The sequence below is a fragment of the Lepisosteus oculatus genome, chromosome 17, assembly GCF_040954835.1.
Source record: "Lepisosteus oculatus isolate fLepOcu1 chromosome 17, fLepOcu1.hap2, whole genome shotgun sequence".
In the NCBI taxonomy this organism is placed as follows: Eukaryota; Metazoa; Chordata; class Actinopteri; order Semionotiformes; family Lepisosteidae; genus Lepisosteus; species Lepisosteus oculatus.
Genome location: NC_090712.1, coordinates 6,636,044 through 6,659,736, shown reverse-complemented (window position 1 = coordinate 6,659,736; position 23,693 = coordinate 6,636,044). Strand labels below are relative to the sequence as shown.

At 39.3% G+C, this 23,693-nt stretch overlaps 1 long non-coding RNA gene across 5 annotated transcripts in view; it reads right to left on the bottom strand.

The window, feature by feature from the left end:
• Positions 1 to 12,058: 12,058 nt before the first annotated feature.
• LOC107079396 (uncharacterized) overlaps positions 12,059 to 23,693 on the bottom strand; it is a 32,753-nt gene continuing 21,118 nt past the window's right edge. For 4 of the 5 annotated variants that reach the window (XR_001480366.2, XR_011182308.1, XR_001480365.2 and 1 more), the window contains 2 exons: positions 13,939 to 14,064; positions 12,059 to 12,493 (listed from right to left, as the gene is read on the bottom strand). This is a non-coding gene — a long non-coding RNA (uncharacterized lncRNA). Of the gene's footprint in view, positions 12,494 to 13,938; positions 14,065 to 14,847; positions 15,039 to 23,693 lie in introns of those variants that run through there. The other variant, XR_001480367.2, reaches the window with a different exon arrangement.

The window sequence follows — 23,693 nt, the reverse complement described above, 5'->3', positions numbered from 1 at the left end:
ATTCAGACATTTTAAACAAGAGCAGTAATTATAACAGAATTTTAATTTCTATTGAGTTTGGTATGTTTTTTAATTCAATATTCATTGAAGGGGAGACTGATGCACAGAGAATTGAGTAGAATGGATCAAAGCTAGAGTTTCAGAGTCTTGCAGTGGAGCTATTGTGCTCAGTTCTTGTTACAGTGGGCAGACAAAACACTTTGAGTGTTTCTGCAAGAGCCCGCTCAGCTCTGTGTGAAACAGGATATATCGAAATGTTCCCCCTCACTGAAGTGGAAAGAGGGTCATCAGTGAATCACAGATTTGCTATTCAACTTCCAGGCAGCACTTAACTATGAGGTTTGTAAAATGCTTTGTTTTTTTGGCAAGGAAAAACAGATGCAGAAATGAGACATCTGAAAATACATTATGGTATTTGATACTTATGCACAGCAAATCCTTTTCACACACGCAACATCAGCAAACTAGCTTGACATTTATCCCACTGATGTGAATCTCATTTGGCAATGGGAGGCCACTTTAAGGAAGAATTGAAAAAAATGGCCCCAGACTATTTCTGAGTGTTGATGTCTTTTATATTACAAACATTGAGCAAAGCACCAATTTAGGAGCAGAAAATGATCCTTTTTAGTCTAATCCTTTTCCTATAAAATTCTGTATCTTAAAAGAACAGAATGACTGTCCTGGTCATCCTGCTATCGTTAGCTGTTCTTAAAAATGTGAGTTATGGAGATTTAAAATAATCCAACGAAAGAAACAGTAATCTATGAGATTGTTCTGAGTACATTTATTTCAGTAATGGAGGTTTGCAGCAGTTCAACTATGAAACATTCATTGTTTGTAGAGTGAGTTTGCAGTTAGTGAATAACAACACTTGCTCATGAAGCAGCATGAGTGTAGATCTTCTTTTAACCACTGCGAATATGAGATATTGGCTGGGGATTAACAAGCATCAATTCATCCAATATAAATCAAAGCATTTTATACATGCTTGCAATCGTACATACCTCTACATGCATTTCTTGCATGTTTTGCCTCGTATCTTACTTTCTTCCTCAGTTCAGGAATGCTTGATTGGAATGCTAAGATACTTCTCAGAATCCTATAATTTTACACACCAGAGTTTGTTTTCTGGTCCAGGCAAATGTGTTCAATTGTTTTCTGTGCTTGTGTGGCTTCTGAGGATCCTCCCCAAAACCTTCAATTAAAATAATTCAAATACAATTCTTTTGTCTCTTTTCTACAGTATGGTGAAGATCTTAGATACTGACTCCTTGTATCACCCCATAACAGCCACCTGCTATGACACAGTTCCTAGATACATGTATCTAGTTTTATAACTGATTCTATTAAAAAAATAAACACTAAGTAACTTTTTCTTCACATGCCAGAAAATGATTCTTTTTTTTTCCAATGAAACAGGAGCTGACAAGGAAGGAACTCTGATGCATTGTTATAATAGCTTGCGCTGACAGCAGGTTAAAGACATTAGTGTCGCTGAATTGAATTACTACAGACTGATGGTTCTAATGGAAAAGACAAGGTTTGTCTTCCAGTCCTTGAGCTGATTGTCAGTGTCGGCTGCAAAGACTAGCTTCTGAACTTTATGTTGCCAAGAAACTTATCTCCTTAACAAAAACATGTTCAAAACTCTTAAATCGTAACATTGATGAAGCTTTTCATTGAAATTCCTGCTTTCAGAGTGCTTAGTCAGTGTTGTAGCAGCTTTGGTACATTACACTATAAGAAGGACAGTTGGACTAATGAAATTTCAGCTTCTCTTTCATTTCTGTTTCCTTGCCTACCACAGTAAAAGCAAGCAACACTAAAGATTTCCTAGCCGCAGATCAGAAATGATCACTCCTTTCCTGGCATGGCCAAATAATTGAAAACCTCTGACTGAGCACAACAAACCCATTTCCCACAATTCCTTGGGGGAAAACAATATTTTAAGCACCTACAAAAACATTTTGGAGACAGGTTGGCATTAGGAAAGGTAGGTAGCGTTGAACCAAACACTTTTACTCTGTGGACATTTAAAAAAAAAACCCACAGAAGTCAAAGCCTACTGCTTGCTGGATTCCCAACAACACCAAAGAGATTGAACAAGTGGAAATGTGAACTTTGTTCAGCTGGTCGAAGAGGAGACAATAGCTTCATTGGTAGAGGGTGGAAACCCTCCAACACACACGGTCCCAGGAACCCAAGTGATTGGTGCAGAACAAAACACGCCCCATGCCACCTCCTAACTCCCTCCCAGAAGCTCCGCCCTCAGGAGAGACTTCCTCATGCTCGCACTTTTCCCCGATGACCTCTCTGTGTCTGCCTGCTACAAAGACATCCGTCCAGGTCTCTGGCCAAGTTTTACAGTCCCGCGTGTTTTGTATTAAGGGTAAAAAAAAAAAGAAGGGCAGCAGAAGGAGATATAGATTCAATAGAACTGGTTTCATTCCTACAATGCGTGTCTGTGTAATTCATGGCTGGAAGGAAGGCAAGGGGATTATGTGACTGTGCCTCTGGCCTCCAGCCAGCAGCCTCAAAGTGGGGTCACAGGACACAGCTGCATCTGGTTACAGTATTGAGGAGTCGGCTCCAAGCTTCAGTTCAGCGTGGTGTCCCACACTGGGCTCTTTGTTATGACTGCCAAAGCAACACATTGTAAACATCTGTGGGAACAGGGCTGAGTCCCATCGGTCCAACTCTGAGCCAAGGATTTGTAGATACCCACACACTTGTTTTTCTATTATTTCTGAGTTCTTCTGTTGCTTGCACCCCATCCCCATTCCCAGACCTTGCCCTTTCTATTTTTGCCTCCTGCTTTTATAATTGAATGCTCTTGAACCCTGGTGCTCTTTGTCTTTATTTTGTTTGTTTCTCAGCACTGGACTCGCGATTATGCCACGGCGCTGCTGGTACTTTCTCTCATGACACGCTGCTTCGGACAGCCCTCGTCAGCTCCCAAAGGACACAGGGAGAGGGGTGTGTGCAGGGGAGGGAGGGAGGGGTGTTACGCAATCTGTCTTTTCGGCGTTGCACTGTGACTCGTGTACGACGCAGTTTGACGATTGCTGCTCACTCTCATTCTGCTTGTAGCATCTGCCATTCGGAGCAGAGGCCTACACAAAAAACATATGTTCCCAAGTAACAGGCTCTGCAGGAATGTGTGCAGCTTTGCACATGGACTTCATGTCAAATTAACTGGGATTCTCTGTATATATTCAATACTGTATAAGCAATAGCAACAATAACAACTTAAAGCTTTTTTAATAGTAATTAAAGGTAGTATTAGCAAAAACATAACCTTTTACTCTTTTAACCTGAGCAAATGCAGGGCTTTGAATTACAAATTGCTTTTAATTAACATTATTTGTCACTGAATATGTGTTATAAAGGAGATATTGCAATAGGTTTGCCTTAAAAATAGAAAGGTTGACTCCTTTTGTGTCACATGAGATGTTAATGAACCCAATTCCATACGGTGTCCAAGGTTTTCAAGTCAGGCTTTAAATAATAAAGCCCATGAAGAACTGTTCTTCTTATAAATAGTTCAGGATGCCTACACACAGGTCGAGAGCTGTTCAAAAATGAAAAGGGAAGGTTGGATTGACTGGTCATTCAGTTGCACACTATATTACACTAAGGTTCCTACAGATGACAAAAAATATTACCCAAACTCTAATTTCATCATTCTGTAAAACGCCTTGGCATTTTTAAGAACTATTCAATAAAGCATGTGCATCATTTGAGTAAGTGTTTTAGGAGACATCAGCAGACATCATACTTATTATTTAGAGTTGTCAATTTTCTGAACTCCCAAACGGAAAAGGCAAGATTACAAAGTGCTTACGTTACAACCAGTTACAACTAAAAGAAGTGTGAACAGCAACACCTGAATGTAAGTAGTCTGCAAATTTGTGATGTTTCATTGCTAAGTTGCAAATATTTTATGATATAGCCGTAATATTATTTGATTTTGGGCTGGGGATCCTGGACAAAATACTTTTAAAAAAGCTGAAAGCTCAGTTTTTTGGGAGCATATATCTTTGCAGCAGACACAAATACTGCTTGGAAAGAGAGACCAGGGGATGATTTATAATGCACTTCCATACAAGTTAGGAACCATTGCCTCTGAGGCATGGTAAATGACAGGCCATCCTCACTGAGCTCTGACTCATCCTCCAAACATCAGTCTTTGCAGCTGCTAGTGTCAGGCATTGCACCAGTGACAGCCTGGGCATGTATGAACACTGAAGTAAAAGGACAGAAAATGTGAAGTTGAACAAATGCTGCAGACAGTTTACAAATGTCGCCTCTGCTTCAAGAACCCACCCAAGGGAAGAGAGCCTTAAGCCAAGATTTACTCTCCTTTTGTTCCACTGCTAAATGTTTGTCATGTTTTTCCATTTAGAGCTCAGAAACAAATGGAGTTGATTGAAAACGGAGGAACAAAAGTAGGATGTGTAGCGTGCAAGAACAAAAACACTAACACCAGCACTCCGGCGAGCTTCCTCAACTTTTCAAAAATAAAATAACAGGGGAAAAAAGCCACACGTTCCCTGTCACGTTGTGTGGAACCTGCTGAGAAATTAACTCAAGAAAGTTGCAGCAGATCAATGTAACAGGCACTACCAGAATAATGGAGGAAAAGTTCTGGACTGTGGTAGGAGTCACAAAAAGCCATCTTTCTGTGAGCATACTTTAGATGGTCTCTAACTGTACTACATTAGAATACAAAGACTGCACATTTGTGATAGCGTGCAGTTTGCATAAGATAGGCATCTTTTTAACCACATTGAAGAAAAGGGTTTTACATTAAGTACGAAGTATGCCCACCATTCCTATTTGACAATAGTAATCACACATCATATAAAGAGAAAATGCATGTATAGTGTTGCTGTTTTCATTTACAGCGATGTAGCAAAGCAAGAAGCAGCAATATAAATGTCTATGTTTTCAGAAAAATGTTCTAAAATCAGTATATCGTATATTTTTTTTAGATAAAAAAACTATCTTTCACAATTTTGGGTTTATTAAAGACCAATATTTTATAGAATTAAGGACTTGGGAAAAAAAAAAGGAAAAAGAGCTCTCTGAAATTTTGCACGCCGTTCAGATTCAGGGATTGTACAATGCAAAGCAAAGCGAAGAGGGTTTTATTGGCGAGGCTTTGGAGATTTTAGAGTCGGCATGGTATCAGGTAAAACCGCCGAGCAGCGATAGCCCCAGCTGCCTGGACGTTTCTTAGCTGTATCAATTGATCATTCTTTGCCCGCCCCAAGGACCGAAAACAAACTGCTAGGCAAGTGGAAAGTTGAGCTGGACTGTATCACACTTTTGGTGGATGGAAAAATCTCGTTAGGTTTTTCTGGCAGCGGTAGGCCCCTCGTCTGAACAGCAAAACTCAAATGTTTGAAGGGAAGAAAGAAAGAAAAAAAACCAGAGGGAAACTTTTGAAAAAAGCCAAATAAAATATGCCCCCGAGCCTCAGCCATTCAGCATTCCACTTCACTCAGCAGATCTGGCAGGGCTGAAGGGTTCGTGTTCGTTTGGAGGCCGAAGCACAGTAATCTTTTCAAAAGGGTGGATTTGACAGTCTGCCAAGGCATGGAGCCAAGTATTTCTCATTTGGAGCTGGCCCGCAAATGACCCTCCTGTTGGAGCTGCTTTCAGGAAAAACAAAGCTTCAGTATTAGCGAGGCCTGGCAAGCTACGGCAGGCTCACATGGATGGGAGGGAAAACACGGAAATGAGGGGCCCAGCCTGAGGAACATCTGTACCGCCTTCCTGTGTAAAGAAAAACGTTAATACTGTCTGCACATACCCACAGGGCCTAACCATAAACACATGAGCACAGAAATATGCTCCCTTGATTTTTTTTCCTCCCAGAGCCTCATTCCACTGACATTTCCCCTGCAAGGCCTCTTGGCCTGTGCCCTTGGGCTGAGATACAGGACAGACCAGTCTTCAGCTGACCTAGAGGAAAGCTATTGGGCCTGTGTGGTTATGGGGGGTGAGTGAGTTTGTGCAAAGACGAGTCAGCATTCTGCCATCTGCCTTGTGTAAGGTTGCATTCCATGTGCCTAATGATGATCATGACTGCTCTCATGGCAGCAGCATGTGACCTCTGCCAAGCTTTTTTCTGAGCTTTCAGGCTATTTTCCTAAAAAGATAAGCAATATATTCTTAAATGTTTTTTTTCCCGACAAATATTTACATGGGGAGTGTTTCGCAGTTCAGGACCAAAGATCACTAACCAAAGATTACTGTACATGCTTAGTGATGCAGATATAATTTCCTCAAAGTGTGCCAATGTCGTTGTTGTGTGGTCCTAAATGTAAAAGGCATAAAGTCTATAATTGTGCACTGTTATTGCTGTCCACTGTTCCCCATTGTACTTATTCTGTGAGTATAAGGAAAGTGAAGACGGCTTCATTTGCCTTTAAATCATGAGATGTACAGTGGAATGTTACATGTCCAGTCACCACAACAACTGCTTGGATCAGTTATCCATCTACTATACAGTGTCTGCATCCCAGGACATTCTGTTCTGCTTCGATTTCTGGCATTGGCGCACAGCATTTGACAATGAACACGACTGGTTTGGAAACGCAGCCAGTTTGAAAACACCGGCCTAGTCTGACACAAGGAGTGGTAACTCCAAAAAGCAGTCCCATGGGTTAAAGCTGCTGGAAACCTGGCTTCTCTTCTCTATGCGTTAATGTGCCAGACCTTCACAAATCGCTTTCAGTCATTCCTGTGAAACGCTTTTAAATCCGATAAACAGATTAGTATGCCCCATAATCTATATAGTGACTCTTAGAAAAGGGCAGAATGTTCTCACCAAAACAAATGACCATTTGTTTGCATGCTCTGTTGCAGTATTGTGAGTCAAGTACCATTTGCCAGTTTCATCAAAATGGAAATGTATTTGAAAATGAACATAAATGTTTATTTGAACTGAAATATTTTTTAAAAATAAGTACTCTACTCAGGCTTTCAGATGAACAGTCTAAAGTATGTTAAATAAGATGTACTTTAAACACAATGTGTAATAACAGTGTTTGGGATAATTAATGTGTATTAAAGTTTGCACCTGGACTGTTAGTACAGATTCATTATAGATCCTTTAGTAATTAGTATTAATGAGCTGATTTTTAAATGTGCTCAGTCTATATTTAGAGCAAAAACTGTGCTGTATTCACAAAACATTGTCCACTTAAGTTGTCACGAAGCAAAAGTGTTTTATATCAAGAGAGGAGAGGGAGAAAAGTGGTCCTTAATGTGTGGTCTGTTGATGGAGGGGAATTCCTGAGCTGTATAATCTTGCTATTGCGAAACAAGATTGAGCAACTCATGCGTTTGCTGCCTCTTAAAGTGTGAAGTTAAACGTTTAGTAATGGAGAAGGACATTGCTCACATGGAGAAAGTGAAAGAACTCAGGTGAAGAAAGTTGAAGTCTTCCTTTAAACATTTTAAATCCTTTCTGATCGCTTGGAGGTCAGAGGTTGGTGCTCCTTTTTGTAACTAAAGCTAAACTCACCATAGGAAACAAAATGTCAATTTCAGGAGTGAAACAGTGTCTTCAGGAAAGTCAGAACAATGTATGTTTTTTTCCCAAACAGCAAAACCTCCAGAGAATGTAGAAGTTATGTAAGTGATGAGAATTATAGCAAGATTATTCCTTCTCAAACTGCATTTGAAAGCTTTATCTCATTAAAAACATATTACCTTTTTCAATATACAGTTCTAGGGCAACAGCAGTCAAAGTCGTAATTCTTTATTTACTGTCTCTAATTGAATTTGTAAGGAATGATATTAAAGTGATTATGACAAAGTGAAGCCCTCAGTGGAATACCCAGACGTGACTGAGAATTTCCAAAATGTTTGCAAAGGTGGAGCTTAGACAGAGACAAATGGGTTCTAGAGATACTGTACACAGTTTAGCAGAATGGTTTCTTCAAGGAGTATACAGTGCATCATAATATGTATTTTTCTTAACACATTGTATACAATTCCAGGCTCAGCGCGTCATATTTAACACGTCTTAATTATGGAATAGAATTATCTAATTACCAAAAGATCCATGTTGTTGTTTCATGTTGATTCATGTAGAAGAAAATAAAATAAAACACATGATTACCAGTTTAGAAAAAGCCAAGTGCTCATTTTTCCCTGCATGAATTTTGCTTTTCTGCAAAGAAATAAAACTATCGGTTAAATCAGCATGACTCACATCGATACCTATTTTCTGTTTTTCTAAGGAAAGTGCTCAGTCCCTCCCTCCACACACACCGGTACGCATGCTTTCTGTTCATTTTTAAAGAATCAGCCTCTGAAAAACAGTTTTTTATAGCTCCTCTGTAAAATGTTGTGAACGCAAGCAAAAGACAATGATAAATAATGCCCTTTGAGTATGGTCTGGAATAGTTTTTGTTTATCTGATACTCTACAGAAATAGCATTTTTGTTACAGAGCTTCCAGGATATGGATAATTTTCACAGCTTTACCTTTTGAACAATTATTCAAGCCAGGAATACTGGTTGTTCCCAGAGCGCTTGTCAACAATACTATATTGCCCTGTTGAATAAACCAATCACAGGAAGTCTACAAGTCTACAAAAACAGACTGTATAGACAGTTTTAACACAGACTTGCCCTTGCACTGACAGTCGCAAGGAGCCCTATCTACAGTACAACAGCTATGATAAAACTGACAAGGCCCTTGGATGGCATAATTTTGGGATATTATATGATATATCAATTCTTCAAACAATGTGTTCATACAACAGATTTTGACTTTTGTTGTGAAGTGTTAAAATTAAAGCATTTAAGGCATAAAGAAATACTATGCAAAAAATAAAGTGGAAACTTCACAAACGATGCTTTGCTAAACAAATGCAATGTTCAGAAATGCCATTAGCCAACAAAGGCTCTGAAATAAATGTGGTACATATTTTGTTTCTCAAAGCAGAATTCCACAATGAGTGTTGAATTCCTCCCTACTAATCCATTGCTCTTCTAAAACAGTAATCCATACAAAAGTCTTTCATGTTCTAAATATTTAATCCATCAGGGGAAGTGAAACAGTTAACAAAAATCAAGTCAATTTCCCACTTTTCTGCACAAACAGGATGTCTTGTTTAAGTCCCTGGAGCATACCTAAAAGGACTGTGAGTCACACAATTCGCTTTTGTTTAGTTTGAGGGCAAACGCCTCTGTAAACTCTGCCAAACTTTTAAGTAAATATAAATTGAGCAACTCCTTGGCATTCGGCCCTTTGGTGATGAATGTGTGACATAAAAACATTGCCTAACCAGATTAAGTTTTGCAAGACTATCATTCTTTCTGTGAAACAGAAAATGTCATTGCAGTACTGTGTGAACATATTTAAGTCTTTAAGAGAATCTATTTTTTTTCATGCCGGCCTGTTTCCTAATCCTTTAAATTCTCTTCCAAAATGATTTAACTGGAAATTCTTTCAACATACTACTGAATCTCATGTTTAATGCTGGTTTGCCAATAGTATTACTTGACTTCCTTTTGTTGTATCATAAATGGTAGTTAGGCACTATTTTCTGTGTTTTGGAATTGTGTCCATTTAAATTCTGTGTATCGTCATGAGTCATGGTACATTGATGGTACAACTGTTTATGGACTTTGAAGGATTTAAAAGCCGCATTTTCGGAATAAGCAAGGCAACTACAATTAAAAAACTGACCAAAAAATGTCTGTTGCACATATCTTTAATTCTCTCTGAAGTATGTTGTGTTGAGCCATTGAAAAGTCAAAGTAAAAGTTAATGGGATTTGAAAAAAGTGCTGCTGTAAAAAAAAAGGATTCGAAGACCTTGGGAAAAAAAACTGAAGCTTTGGAACAAATAAAACACCTGCCAGAATGTGTTTAATGCACTGTGGACAAGTGCAGGGTGTTACATGCATGTAGCAAAGCTTGTGCTTCCATGTCTAGGAGCATAAACAAAGGGTTAAGCTTTGTTGAAGTCTGTGTTATTTAGACGTATGACTAGGAAATGATTATTTTGATCTGCAGCACGGTAAGGTTCTTCTGTAAGATTAGCATCTTCCTTCAGCTCCCCAAAGACTTTGCCTGTCACAGCCTGTTCTTGAAGCTTCAGCTTGTACTAGTTCAGCCCGCATGGGTTATGTCAGTCTGTACTTTTTCTACCAATGGGGAAGCGACTGTCTTCCATCATAATGTAAAAAAACCACACACGAGTGTCAAAAGAAGGGTCTTGGAGACTTGCCACATTCTTACAAGAAACTTAAACTTCCTGCTGGAACTTGAACTTGTAGCACCTAAGGTGTGGTACACTGTGTGCCTGTGCTAGCTCTGCAATTACTATTTATGATCTACTTATGTGTACTCACCCATGGTGATGCTGTTACAGGAATGTATTGAAGCAACAGGCCAAGGAAACGTACACCGCTGAAGGGCAAAAAAGAATGTTGGACATTCTGCACCTAGATTATTTTTGGCGCTTTGAAAAAAAATGGAATACATCTGCTTTCGGATCATGAGGAGTTTCAGGAAAACAAAGCGGCAATTCCAGACTTCAGAACGATCAGTAAAAAAGGCCTATGTTGTCTTATGACATCACGCTCCTCATTCAGTCACATGGCAAGAAAAAAATCAACACTTTCGACTGGAAACTGAGTTTTTCGCATTATGAAGTCTTTTACTTTTTATTTTTTCCTAATGATATCTCTTATTTAAAGGCATTAACAATATCCCAATTGAATAAAAGCTTATTTTTTCACGAAAAAAAAAATATCTGTAAGTGAAAGCAAAGGGTAATTCCTGAGGGGATGACTGAAACCGTCTCATTATTAACAGCTTGCTCAACTCCACCTTCCTCGAGTGATCTAAACCTGCAATCCAGCCTGGGCTGTGGTTCATCATCCGTCCCTGTGTCTGTGCCACTGTTTTATTCTGCCTCAAGGAACTAGAATGGGGGAAATTCCAAAGTTTTAACACCAGACAGGCGGGAAGTTTCAGTGCTTTTTGTAAATCCCTGACAGGCAGGAACAGAAAAGGGGCTTGAAACAGAGAGAAAGCTGTTAGAACAGAAGCTCTTGGAGACTGGGAACCCTGCTCAGGCTCAGTGCAGTCTAGCAGGGTGCTGAAATCACAGACTTTAAAAACTAAGACAAAAAATAAGAGCGGACATAAATTATGTTTAAATAGGGTCATTGAAGTGTTTGGGCAATCAGCTTCGTTTTGAGTAATTCTTTTGGTCCTGCGAATATTTCTTTGGCTTTTAAAGTAGCAAAGTAGTCTAAATTATCATTATTCACCCACCACAGACTGAGATCTAGTTCAGGATAAGTGGCTGCTGATTCAACTCATTAAAAAATAGGAAAACCTTTTTTGTGCAACTAATTTGTAAAAAGTGATCTATAGGTACGTTAGATACAGATACATTAGATATACATACTAAGAGAAGATGCATTCTAGAGGCTACCCAAAAGCAGGAACCCCAGTATAAAACCAGTCAGCAAGCTGATAAACCAGTATCTGATTTATACTTTGTCACCACTGTGTCCCACTGTGTCTCAGTGTAACGCTAGATTCAGCTGCATTCTTCCCAAGCAAGGACTATGAATCAAACTGGTGACCTTCTTTTACAAATGTATCTGTCATTCTTAAGATTAAATTATCATGATACAGCTAAGCAGAAAGGATCAGGGTTATCATTGTTTTGCATCCTTGCTGCTTCAATGTCAAAAACAGAAACAGTTTAGCTGTAGCATAATATATCAGCAGTTCTCTACTACAAAGAGCAATTGGGTTGGAAGTTTTTTTTAATAAACGGGTATCACTGAATTAAACAGCCAGGACACGTTGTAAATTTTTCATCCAGTCAAATATAACATTTTTTACAGTTAAATGGGAAACTCATTTCTCTGACTTGAAACATTCAATGAAAACTAATTTAAGTTTAAACTATTTAGGCAAAAAATACCCTATCTTGTATAATTCTTATTTCTTGTTAATAATAATAACAAAAAAGTAATAGAAAATATATTACTTGTCACGCAAAATTTCATGTAGCTGTTCCTATACTTTATTACTCTCATTAAACATTTTGTTAAAATTGTTCATTCATTAAAAACTTTCCACCTTGATAAAGCTTAGACAGAGCACTGTGAGGTAGACAGGGCAGATAGTTTAATTTAACATTCATGTTCAAAAGTATGTTTTTGTCCAGGCCTCTTACACAGTTTATAGAATGTTTGCTCTACTGTATATACGTTAATATTCAGGCCCACAATATCTACATCATCTATAAAAAAGCCCCTATTTTGAACATTTTCGTTCACTTTTGTTCATCTGTATCAGGTTATTGTGACAACAGGTTCCTGTCTTCATTTCATCCCAATAATGAAAGGAAAGTTTCAGCTCTGAACTCATGAGAGGGTCTTTTCTTTGTAACACTACCGTTCCTCTCTCCCTTGTCCATTCATACACAAGGCCTCCTGTGAATAAAGGGAAAGCAAAGACTTGTCTGTTTTCAATAGCCTTACACAGCATCATGAAAAATTGGAATTAAAGACATTTTGCAAGGTAGTCATGCAAAACATATTGTATGGCCACGTGTTTATTTTCAATAGAAGAAAAGTCAGAAAATCATCTATGGAGTGTACAAAGCAGCATGGTTTTTACTGTAATGGTAGACTATTGGGAGTTGTATGTAATTGCTCGATCAACTGTCCTGACAGGTGCTTAAATGATTGCTGTTCCTATTCCCTGCCTGCTGTGCATTAGACCAGCAGGTCATTGTAAAAATAATCAATATCTTTGGAGGACCACACCTTCATCTCAAATGAACACATTATGCATTAGGTACTCACAGCCTAGGTGAATCTGTTGTGAACAAAATTTGATACGCCTCAAAAGGACAATTCCTAAATTACTGAATAACAAATTGTGGGGAAAGGATCTTTCAGCTAATGGTATTTCTAGAGGGCTGTAAACTATTACAACTAACAGCCCCCACATCATAAAGCTCCTTCAATACTGCTGTAAAATCCTGATTTATGACGACAAGCCATGATTTCAGACTTTGCTTATTAGCTGTAAAGAGAAGCACACTCAGCTCAGTCATGTTTCCACGGGGGATCGCTTTGATTATGGCTGCATCTTTTTAACTGAGCTATTCAAAGGCCAGTGAGGACTGAGGCTAACCTCTGAACAGGGGATGCTTCCCAGGTTGGCCAGTGTTTAAGCAGCTGCACATTAGAAAGTCCACAAGACTGATAAATGCATCAGTTCTGCAGTTCCTCTTTCCTGACCAAGCTGTCCCCAGTTGAAACATCAGAAAGTTTCTCTGCTGTCACATCGGCTTTCACTGCACATTTAATAACTGAGTGAGTTTACTTTCAAAGTACTTTTAACTACTTAGATTAAAAATTAGGTGAATAGGAATTTCCTGTACTACAGTATGCAGCATAAACTGGCTTTCTAAACACGAATGAGTGTTTTGTATAGACAAAATGGCCTTAAATATATTAATATGTGTTAAATGCAAATAGTAATTATCAGTATCATGCTATGTATCATTACTTTGATCAGAAACACAGTGGTGTTCCGTCTGGGGCCTCAGAAGCTACCATCTCCTACTCTTTCCTTAGAGGGTTTGGGTTACATTGCTGTTCATGCCTTTTTATGTGGCAACGTGGTGAATGAGGAGTTGCCTTTCAGGAAGCAAAGAGATTTACGGGATATGAGGGATTTAAAATCAAACCAAGGTACGCTGCAGTACGTTGTGGGTTTCGACATCTTTATCTGAACGCTTCTGTTGCGTACGCGCATATCTTTTTGGGGTGTGCAATCAAGTTTGAAAAGTGATAGTTTTGGGAAAGTGTAGTCAGTCGATGGGTGGGGAGAGCCCCCTCAAAGGGGAAATAAGTTGCTCAGGCACCTTCAGGGAAGTCCATTCGAGAGCTTCTTTCGTATGAGGGTGGTAACAATACAGTCAGGCTGCAGACGACAATATCCAGGCCAAGAACGTTTAGATGGATGAATTATTTCTCTTCGTGGTAAATACCTGTGGGTTTCAAACACAATATGGATTTCACATGGGTTATCTTTTTACTCTTTTATACTGCGGCACAAAACTTACAACTTTCTTGTAATTTAACTTTCTGAAATCTATTATCCAGGCTGGCACTGTGGCATAGTGGTCAGACGTCTGCTTTGCAGCTGCAGGATGCTAGGTGCCACCCTGCCCCAAGGGGCTCCAGTCTGTATACTGTACAGCTTGCATTTGCTCCCTGTGTTCATGTGGATTTTCACCAGCTCCTCTGTTTTCCTTCTATAGCCCGCAGACAAGCCGGCTAGGTTAGACTGAGTATTCTCACCTACAGTATTCCTTTTGTCTCGGCCCTATAATGGACTGGTGTCCCATTCAGGGTCAGAGCAATCACATGATATCAGCCCTGCCTCCAACCCTGTGCTTTGCAGATGGGCTCGCCTGTTGCAGCCCTGACCAGGACTTCAAATTTCCATTTCTCACAAGAGCTCAAATGTAGCCAGTATGTGTTAGCATGCCATACCATGTAGCCATATGGATAGTAAAAGCATAAAGATTATGTTAGTACCAGTTATATTTTGTCAGTAAGGAACAACAAATACATTTTTGTCATTCGAACCTTTACAGCATACTGGATGTTACAACCGACCATTCATAACATATTGAAAAAGCAGATTCATGTTTCATGCACTGTATATGTACAACACAGCATTTTGTAAATATGCAGTGCATTGTTCCGTGCTAAGCTGTGCTGAAAACCTCATGAATGTGCGTGACAGTGTGAAAAGAAATCTGTACCTCCCAGGTCAACTGTACCAGTTGCGCAAATGTGGCCTGACATCTTCAAAAAGAAAAACTTGCAACGGAATCAGATGTCCTCCTTGTTACTCAACAGAAAGAACATGTTATTCATTTGTAACCACGCCTCTTGTGAAAGATATTTTTCCCACACTTCATAGGTTAGGACTGAAAGCGGAGATGTTTTAGAAGGCGTCTGCGCACATGACCTCCTCCTCACCACCAGACCTGCGACACACCTGCGCCGCAGTTTGTTTGTTTGGGCTGCTGATCGGTTAGATAACCAGTAGCAGGAGGGGTGACGATAATGAGGGCGCACAACGCTCGTCGTATATCGGCTGCTCAACCAGTCAGTCTGGTTGTCTGTAAAATTTGTTTTGGGCCTGTTAATGAACTGGCATTGCAAGGTCAAGCCACAATAGGCATGTGTTCAGCTATGATACCAAAGGGTAGTCCCTCCTCTCCTCTCTATCCAATTGTTCTCATTTTCACATTGCACACTGGCATCTCGTAAGTATAATTGTTGCTGAGAAAACTAAATGTTCAGGTTTTCTAATTTAGACACTGCATTAAAAGCAGCTAGAGTTAAGAGATGCAGTTATTTTTGTTGCTATATTTCAACAATTATAAGAGAACTCACCCCCCTCAAAACACACACACACTTTAATTTAAGTTTCCTGCACAGGAGGGTTAGAGTGTTACCATTTTTCGACTGCCTTGTTCTGTATTCAATTTCATCATGCGCATTTTAAAATCCATTCAAACAATTGTATCTTCCTGTAAGCCATTCTGTACACCAAGGTTGTAAATGAAGATGTACAGTAGCAGTAGTTAACAAAGACTGCAATGAACTAGGACATTACTCTATTTACTTATTCATGACTCTGTGACGTCTTTGGTCCTGTATGTTGGGAACCAGGTCTATCCTTTGTTTTTTTACAATGTTAAAGTTTAATGTCTGAGTTAAAAGGTGTAAACCTTTTTTTGAACAATTATAACACTACAACTGCTGAGTGTACAGTACCTTTAACTTTCAACCCTTCATATTTGGGTTAAAAAAATATCAGTCACATGCAGAAGTGTAAACCAGCATCTTCAAGGCTTGTTAAGTACAGGCTTATAGGATGTGGCAAAATACGGCTAATTAAATCTTTTACTCCCCCTCATGACACAAAAAAATCCAAGACCAACCTCTTTGCTTTCTTGTCTGTAATACCAATCGCAGAGAACAGCAAGATTCAAAGAGACCATGTAAGGAAATTGAGGAGGGATGATTATCTCACTTCCTCAGAAACGTTTCTTTTACCATTTAAATCTGGATGCAGCTTTAAGAAGTAAAAGCCCTCATCACAAACTTAGACTTTAAACCATAATGTAGGATACTACTCATTGTGACCACTGTGGTTCAGCTAAATCACACTGTATGTCACCAAGCTCTCCTTGTCAGGGGAAGTTCTGAGGTCACATGGTTCTGCTACGAGTAACGGCTGAGAGTTTCCTTTGTTACTGTACCGTACCTTTTCATTACTGTGTGGTTAGCAGAACTTCCAGACTGAACAACGTCTGATGCTATCGTGTTGTGTCAGAACGCAGCCATCAGAGTGAGTGTGTGCCTGTGTGTGGTTGTTCTTCTGAACTCACTGACTCTCCCCAACGTGCAAGACTAATCATAACAGGTTCTTACTATCAGGAAGTTCTGAATCCTTATAGCTTTCAACCTTATGTATACATCATCATCACAGACATCTTTAAGTTCCAATTCATTTGGGTGGCGGGTGGGGGATTTTAGACTAATTGCAGCAGAATTCAGCTTAAATGGTCCTTTTCTAGAGACCTGCTGGAGGACCAGTTTCCCCTTTAATACACTTAAAACGTACTAATGTAATTTATTCTATATCTGATAGTACATAACCATTAGATATTTATTTATTGGTTTTCCCATATGTCAGTGTGCTTATTGCCTCCATTTGCCCATGACTATATATGGTTTTGAATAAATATGTTACGTGGTTTAATTTTAGCCATTTTAAATTTGTTTTATATCAACAGGAAACCGCACAAGAATGTTCTGGTGTATGCATAGGTGGGTGGGTGTGTGTTGGCTGGTGATGATGAAGGGGCTTCTATAACTTTATAAATAGTCTGAAAAGAAAAACTGAAACTCTTTGCTCACGGCCTCTGTTCTTTCACACTGTTCTGCACAAAAATGCAGGTCCTGAAAGAGATACTCTTTCTGTTTTATATCCACCACTGTTACAGAATCTCTATTGGCTGCATTGTCCTCACACATCCAGCATTTAGCAACGGTTTTCTGAGGGGTCAGACGAACCACCCTTAATGTTCAATATGCTGGTGCTGGGTTGTGTAAAGATCTGGGTGCTATTCTCACAGGGCTCATTCATGTGTTAAATCTCCATGGCTCTTTAATTTTTTTCTAATTTATCAAATGAACACTACCAAACTCAGATTTAATATTTTTAATCAATGTTTAAACAAATTCACCTGATATCCAGCGTCACAAAAAAACTTAAACACTACATTTTTCTTAAACAGTAGTCTTTGGTGCCAAATCAAGCAATTATACACTGAGAAAAAGAACTAAGACAAGAGATCCATTTGATCATTATTTTTTACAGACAAGCCCAGCTGAGCAGGTGATCCAAGGAAACAATTTTTAGTGTATGACACTCCGATTCCATCCACAGTGTCTGACGTCCCCACTATTGGGCAATGACTGTCTTAGCAAACCGTACTTCATTTCTGCATGAAAATGCTTTGGGCATTTATCCACTTGGCTCCCATTTCTTCCCTCTATGATTGTTGTAACAAAATCCATTCTTACCACTGAAAAAAAACTGAACAAGACAAACAGGAAAGAAACGCAGGGTGGATGAGGGAGAAGTGCTGTACGACCTGTCTCTCAGTTTTCAGAACAAAAACGTGTTGCTGTAAGACACGGAGAGCCCAGCAGGCATCAGCTGACTGTCTGCAGCTGCTTGAGCCTTTGGAGATGTTTCCATGGCGACAGGACACAGCTCTTTCCAGTCACCCTGGGTCTCGGGGCTCCATCTCAACAAAACCTCCATTCATTTCGTACATTTCTGGAATTTGAAGCATAGCATCAAGTGGACTGTTGGCTGGTCCTACAGCTGCAGTGTGTGAATACACTACACTTTATATATGGACTTGATATCCTAGGAGACTCAATGCTTGAGTCAAAGACCCTGTTCCCATAAAGAAAGGGTTCGTAATGTCTTTTCAGCCCATGCAAAATGGAGGGATTTAGGGCATCTTAGTGTGAAACTAGCTTCCCTAACCTCAAGGCTTGGTTTCTCAAACTGAAGATTGTGTCTTTAACTCTATACTGTCATTTCAGAGCAGCTAAGGTAGATGCTGACAAAGCTGTGAGCAGAAGGTTGATGCTTAATATGGCATTGTTCTTCATACAAAATGTTGAGCTGTACCGATTACAAACCACTACCGACAATAACAAAATAAAACCCTTCACTGGTTTAATTTTCCAGGGTCTTAGGCTAATATGATGAAGAAATGTTAAGAACATTTGGTTAGAAATGTCTCATGTAAGAAAAGCATTTTAGGCTTCAAGCCCATACATTTTGGTTTGCGTTGTTTATCTGATGAGCGTGTACTCTAGTCACATGGCGTCTTTGGTCTTTTTGGTCCAAGGCGTTTCCAGTTTTCCACGCTGTGTGCCCTGCAGTGTCAGCGGGAGGTGGGGTGGAAGCTCGAGGAGAGGAATGAAACTCTGACAACAGCTGCAGGTTCACAGGTGGCGCTGTTTCACAGCCCACTGACGCCCACTTTGCCCTGGGTGATTTGCCACTGGCTGGGAAACCCCTGTCACAGCTGGGGGAGGACCAGTCTGTGCGGCAGGGATCACCGAGGCCACTGAATGAGTGCCTTCACGGCGTGCTGACTCACGCAGGCCTTCTCAACATGTCTCTTTTTCACAAACGTGTCAAAATGCCTGAGTTTGCATTTTAAATTTTGCCTCTTTTCATCACACATTCTTTTTTACCCAGTCCCTGTACAGTACACGTGCATTGTAGTGCTAGTGAGGGTGAAAAAAACATGATTTTGATATTTTTTAGGGCAGTTAGACCAGTCCGACTTCAAATTGTACGCTTTTGTTAAAGTGTAATTAGTCATGTCATGCAACTTGCCCAGAAGTGTTTGAAAGTGAAATTGGATATTTGTTTGCAGTGACTTGTCTGGCATATATATAAAACATTAAACAAATAATTTACTTAATACATTCCCAACTGTATGGAAATCTGTTCTGCAGTCACCCCTTGGGGATAAATTGCCCATATGCATTTCATTCAGAGCATATGGCAGCGTTTTTTATCTCGTTATACCAAATGATCATCAATGCATGAAAGACCTTTTCCATTTAGTATGCTCCATGTGCAGTTTCTTAGTGCAGAAAAGGTTCTGAGATTTCAAAGCCGAATCTGGAGTGTTTTCCGATAAAGCTCTGCAGATGCGTTTGTCATTAAAAACTCATTATCACATTCCCTCTGTTCTCTCCCCCCACCCCAATATCTCAAAATCCCTTATCAGTTTTATCCAGGAGGAATGCTGCAGTCATTGTACAGGTGCCATAGAAATGCATTATCTGCCTTTGATGTCTCCCTCCTTTGGCAGACATACAGAGAGCATGATATCACCAGGTGCTTCACCGTAAAGCTGGGGGTAACAGCTACCAGTTAGCCTAGTTACCAGTTGTAATCACCTCTGGTCACGAAACAGACTGCTCTCAATGCACCTAAATTACAGGGGAGCTCTATCAAAAGAACACAGTTTATTTTTGTATGGGGGACTTCAGGAAGAGAGGCAGGTACTAGCAGAGATGATTGTGGAGGGGGGGTTCCAATTTTCTTTTGTTTTTGGCGGCTGGTTCTTCCTTAAATCCAGCAGGGTCTGAGCGAGTAGTTTTTTTTTCGAAATGCAGGCTCCAGGCCTCCTAAATAACACCATTAGGCAAAGTGTTCAACCATCATGACTGATGTCAAGCTGAATGATTCATATAGCGCTCCTCCTTGAGATCAAAACAAAACTGACAGAATAACTTCAGAAAGATGAAACAACAGGTCTTGAATATCTAGCTGTGTATGGTACGTAATGGTACGTAATGTTTAACTTGCAAGATCTGACAAACATTTTAGAGCTATTACTTGTGAGTCCGATGAATCCTTAAATGGATATTTACACATTTAACAGTGGCACTTAGAAGACAACCAAATTTATATTCCAGGAGAATAAGAGCAGGGGAGAAAGAAAGTACTATATTCCAGGAGTACCTTAAGCCTTAAACAGTCCGTGTTGCATCCTAAAAAAATGATTTAATAACAGAAGCAACTGATACAAGAGCACAATTATCACTAGCATTCATCCTTAAGTGTTGTTAACCACATATTTACCTTACTCCTTTTAGATCGTAAAGCATTTACAGTATGTATCTCCCCTGTTGAGCATCCTGTTTAACTATTGCTCTGTATTCTCCTTTCTGAAGGCTTTCTGTGTTGCTAGCTTCAGCTGATTGTTGCTATGGTAACAAGAGCCAGCAGACAACAGACGACCATTTCTAAAAGAGAACTGTAATACAGTGACAGTAGATGTGAGAGCAGATGTGCTCACTGTTTTTTTTTTTTCAAGAATATGAGATATTCACAAGGCAGACTGACGCTGGCAACTAAAAAAAAACTGAGAAAACACATGATTTGGATTTTCAATTAATTTTTTTATAGGTTAGGCCTTTCTTCTGCACACGTCCTATACTGTATATTGAAGAACACTGGTGCTGCGTGGGTTGTCTTTCTGTTTTACGGGGGGGGGGGGGGGGGTGAATTGGATTTATTGGTGTGCTTCAGAGAGCAATGCTTTTTCACTAACAGTGCCATTCCATTTTTAAAAAGCATGTTTGAACAGCAGCATTAAAACTCTTTCTGGTCCACTTTAAAGAAAGTTGAGGCGCATAATCAAAAATGATGCAGCTAGGTTTCTGTTAATTTTTCTAGGTGGCAGATGCCACACTGGATAATGTGTAAGTTGGCGACAAAAAATAATCTCCTATTTTTACCAGGAGATGACACCGCAGACGTACTGTAACTATCTTTATTGACTCCAGATAGAAATCAAATTGATAGCAGAAATCGGTCAGCACATTCTTGAACGGATTTGGAAATATTATAGATCAAGCTAAAGAAACCTATTTTTCCCCAGTTAAAAGAAAATAAAGGATTGATAACTTGAACCACTGAAAATCAACTAAAATTAGAACAAGTTGTGGAATGGATAATGTAAGAAAAGAAGTGAATATCGCTCAGTGATCAATGCTTAACTCTAAATGTGTTCATGATGCAGATTTCATTCATCATACAGAGTAGCCACATAATAGGTTTGATTTTTCTTGTCAAAACCTAAAAGGACTAACCTTTTTTAAACACTTGTGTCCTGATCTATATTTTATCTAAAAACAGGATGGTGGAACACTGGCTTGTGTTGTTCTGTAGAATCTGACTACTGCACATCTCCTTTTTAAATCTGTGTATCCAGACAACAGCTGTGGCTAATGCTTCACATGCCCTGTAATTAAAGACAGTACACGTTTATTTCCCAACCATTATATTTACAAGTAATGTTTAGGTTTGCATGAATAAACATTACCTTTGGCACTTAATACCAGGCCTTCTTATCTGTATACATTTATTAAAATATCAGTCAGTGTTATCTATTGATACACTTTGGCATGTTTGCTTTAAATGTGCATGTAGCTGTGATGTTTTAACATCCCCTGGCTAAAACGCATCTTTAAAAAACAGCGCTAACAAGCTTGCTTCCCCTGTTGTTAGCAGATTTATTTATAACTATTATAAATTACCTCATACCCACTTCAGCTATGCATAAATTCCAAGTTAAGCATGTTTTTGTTAATTGCAAGTTTCCGTTAATTGCTAAGCAGTTTTAATTGCTTGGCTTTTCTGTCATCATTGATTAATAGAAATTATGTGGTGGAGATCAAGGTCCAGTTCCTCTAATTAGAGTTCATAATTTCAGGGAACAAGATGGTTTTCCTTTTAGCCAAATTTGTCTCTGCAAGGCGTGGTTGGAGCACGGCATGGCTTTTTTGACTCCTGACATACATTGTTTTTTTTAACTCACTATCCATAATTTGTCCCAGTCCCTTTATCAGTAAGAATCACTCAGGATATGAAGCTCAATATATGGCTGTAGAGGGGAGAAACATTGTTGTTGGAGCAACCTTAGCTTTTCAAAATTCCTTATCTGTGATTGTTAGATAATTAAAACCTTGTTCTTGACATCAGAAGCATATGTTTACAAATGTCTTTAGCTCCATTAGTCTTGTTCTGAATACAGCACTGCCTGACCAGCTCCTACGTTACAAAGTTAGCTTGTAAATTATGAATTGGTTTAGAGAAGTAAGAAACTGATAGAAGATAGTGTAGATCCCAATGAACAAATGGAAGATCCCCAAAATGTGCTGAAGGAAACCAGTTTTTTATTGTCATATGTCCAATCTATTACAGTATGCAGTGAAAAGAAAGGTATTTATTAGTCATTTACTATTTCAAGGGCTCTCAAAAACTTAAATACTGTCACTTCTATGGTTCATTTTTTATTTTTCAAAAGGGCTCTTAAAGGCCCAGAAAAGGGAGAAAAGCACAGAGTCAGAGCCATGTTAACACATCAGCTGTTAACGCTAAGCACATGAATCATTAGATAATTTTTAAACTTCATTAACCCAGGTTGCGAAATTATATCAGCGTACAGTTTGTGCCATCATCCCTAACGCTAGGTAATTTGATTTAGTTTCAGATTTCTGGAAGAAGATGGGTCTGTTCCAAATGTACTGGGCCATTAAGAGAGCTTTAGTATTGTCTCATTACTCACAAATGTAATAGGATACTGAAACATGGAAAAAACGTCACTGTAACTATCTGCAATCTCCACATACAGATGATTTGTAAAGATTGAATGGAGTCTGTGACACTAGGACTATTCACCTGGTTCACTGTAGTGTATATTTGAAAGAAGATCACGTGACATTTGAAATGTTGTTCTTACACTTTCCTCATTCCAAATTCCCATTTCTGTTGGGGAATGTGACACCCTAAAAGCTGTGTTTCAGTGAAGTGTAGATAAAGATTTGCTGTGTTCATCGAAGGCTTGACTGAGAAGACTATAAGTGTAACCATGGCCTCATAGATGGATCTAAAATCTCTGAGGCAGATTATCTGAAAAATGATCATGGTACTTAGTCTGTACTTTTCACACTGGAGGATGTTTCGATTGGCTACAGGTAATGTATGACCAGCCATGTTACATACATTAGTTAGAAACTGAGCTTTCAACAGAGACTGGTAACAAATGAACCTTTTTTTTATTTGTTTCCATGTTTTCTGAACCTCATATAACGGCACATCTTTTAGACTGCATGGTCTGTTGGTCTCCTATTGCCTGAGAAACAGTGCCAGATCTGAATAACCACGTAACACGCAATAAACAATGAACATTCGACATAAATCACAGGAAACACACAATGTCCTCGCGGCTGAACACAGATTTTGTGACTATACAAAAGATCTCAACGGCTGAATCACTGTGCTGCCTTTTTAGCTCGATTCCGTGACCGGCAATTGTCAGGGGATCAGGGAGGATGGGTTTTTACGGAGCTCTAGCTGTGAGAGGGGAGGGAAAAAAAGCCATTACATGCCGTGCCTAGATCCTCAGACTGCTACTGTTCTCAAACAACATGAAGGAAATGTTTCCCTGAATGGAGGGAGGAGGGAGAAGATTAATAA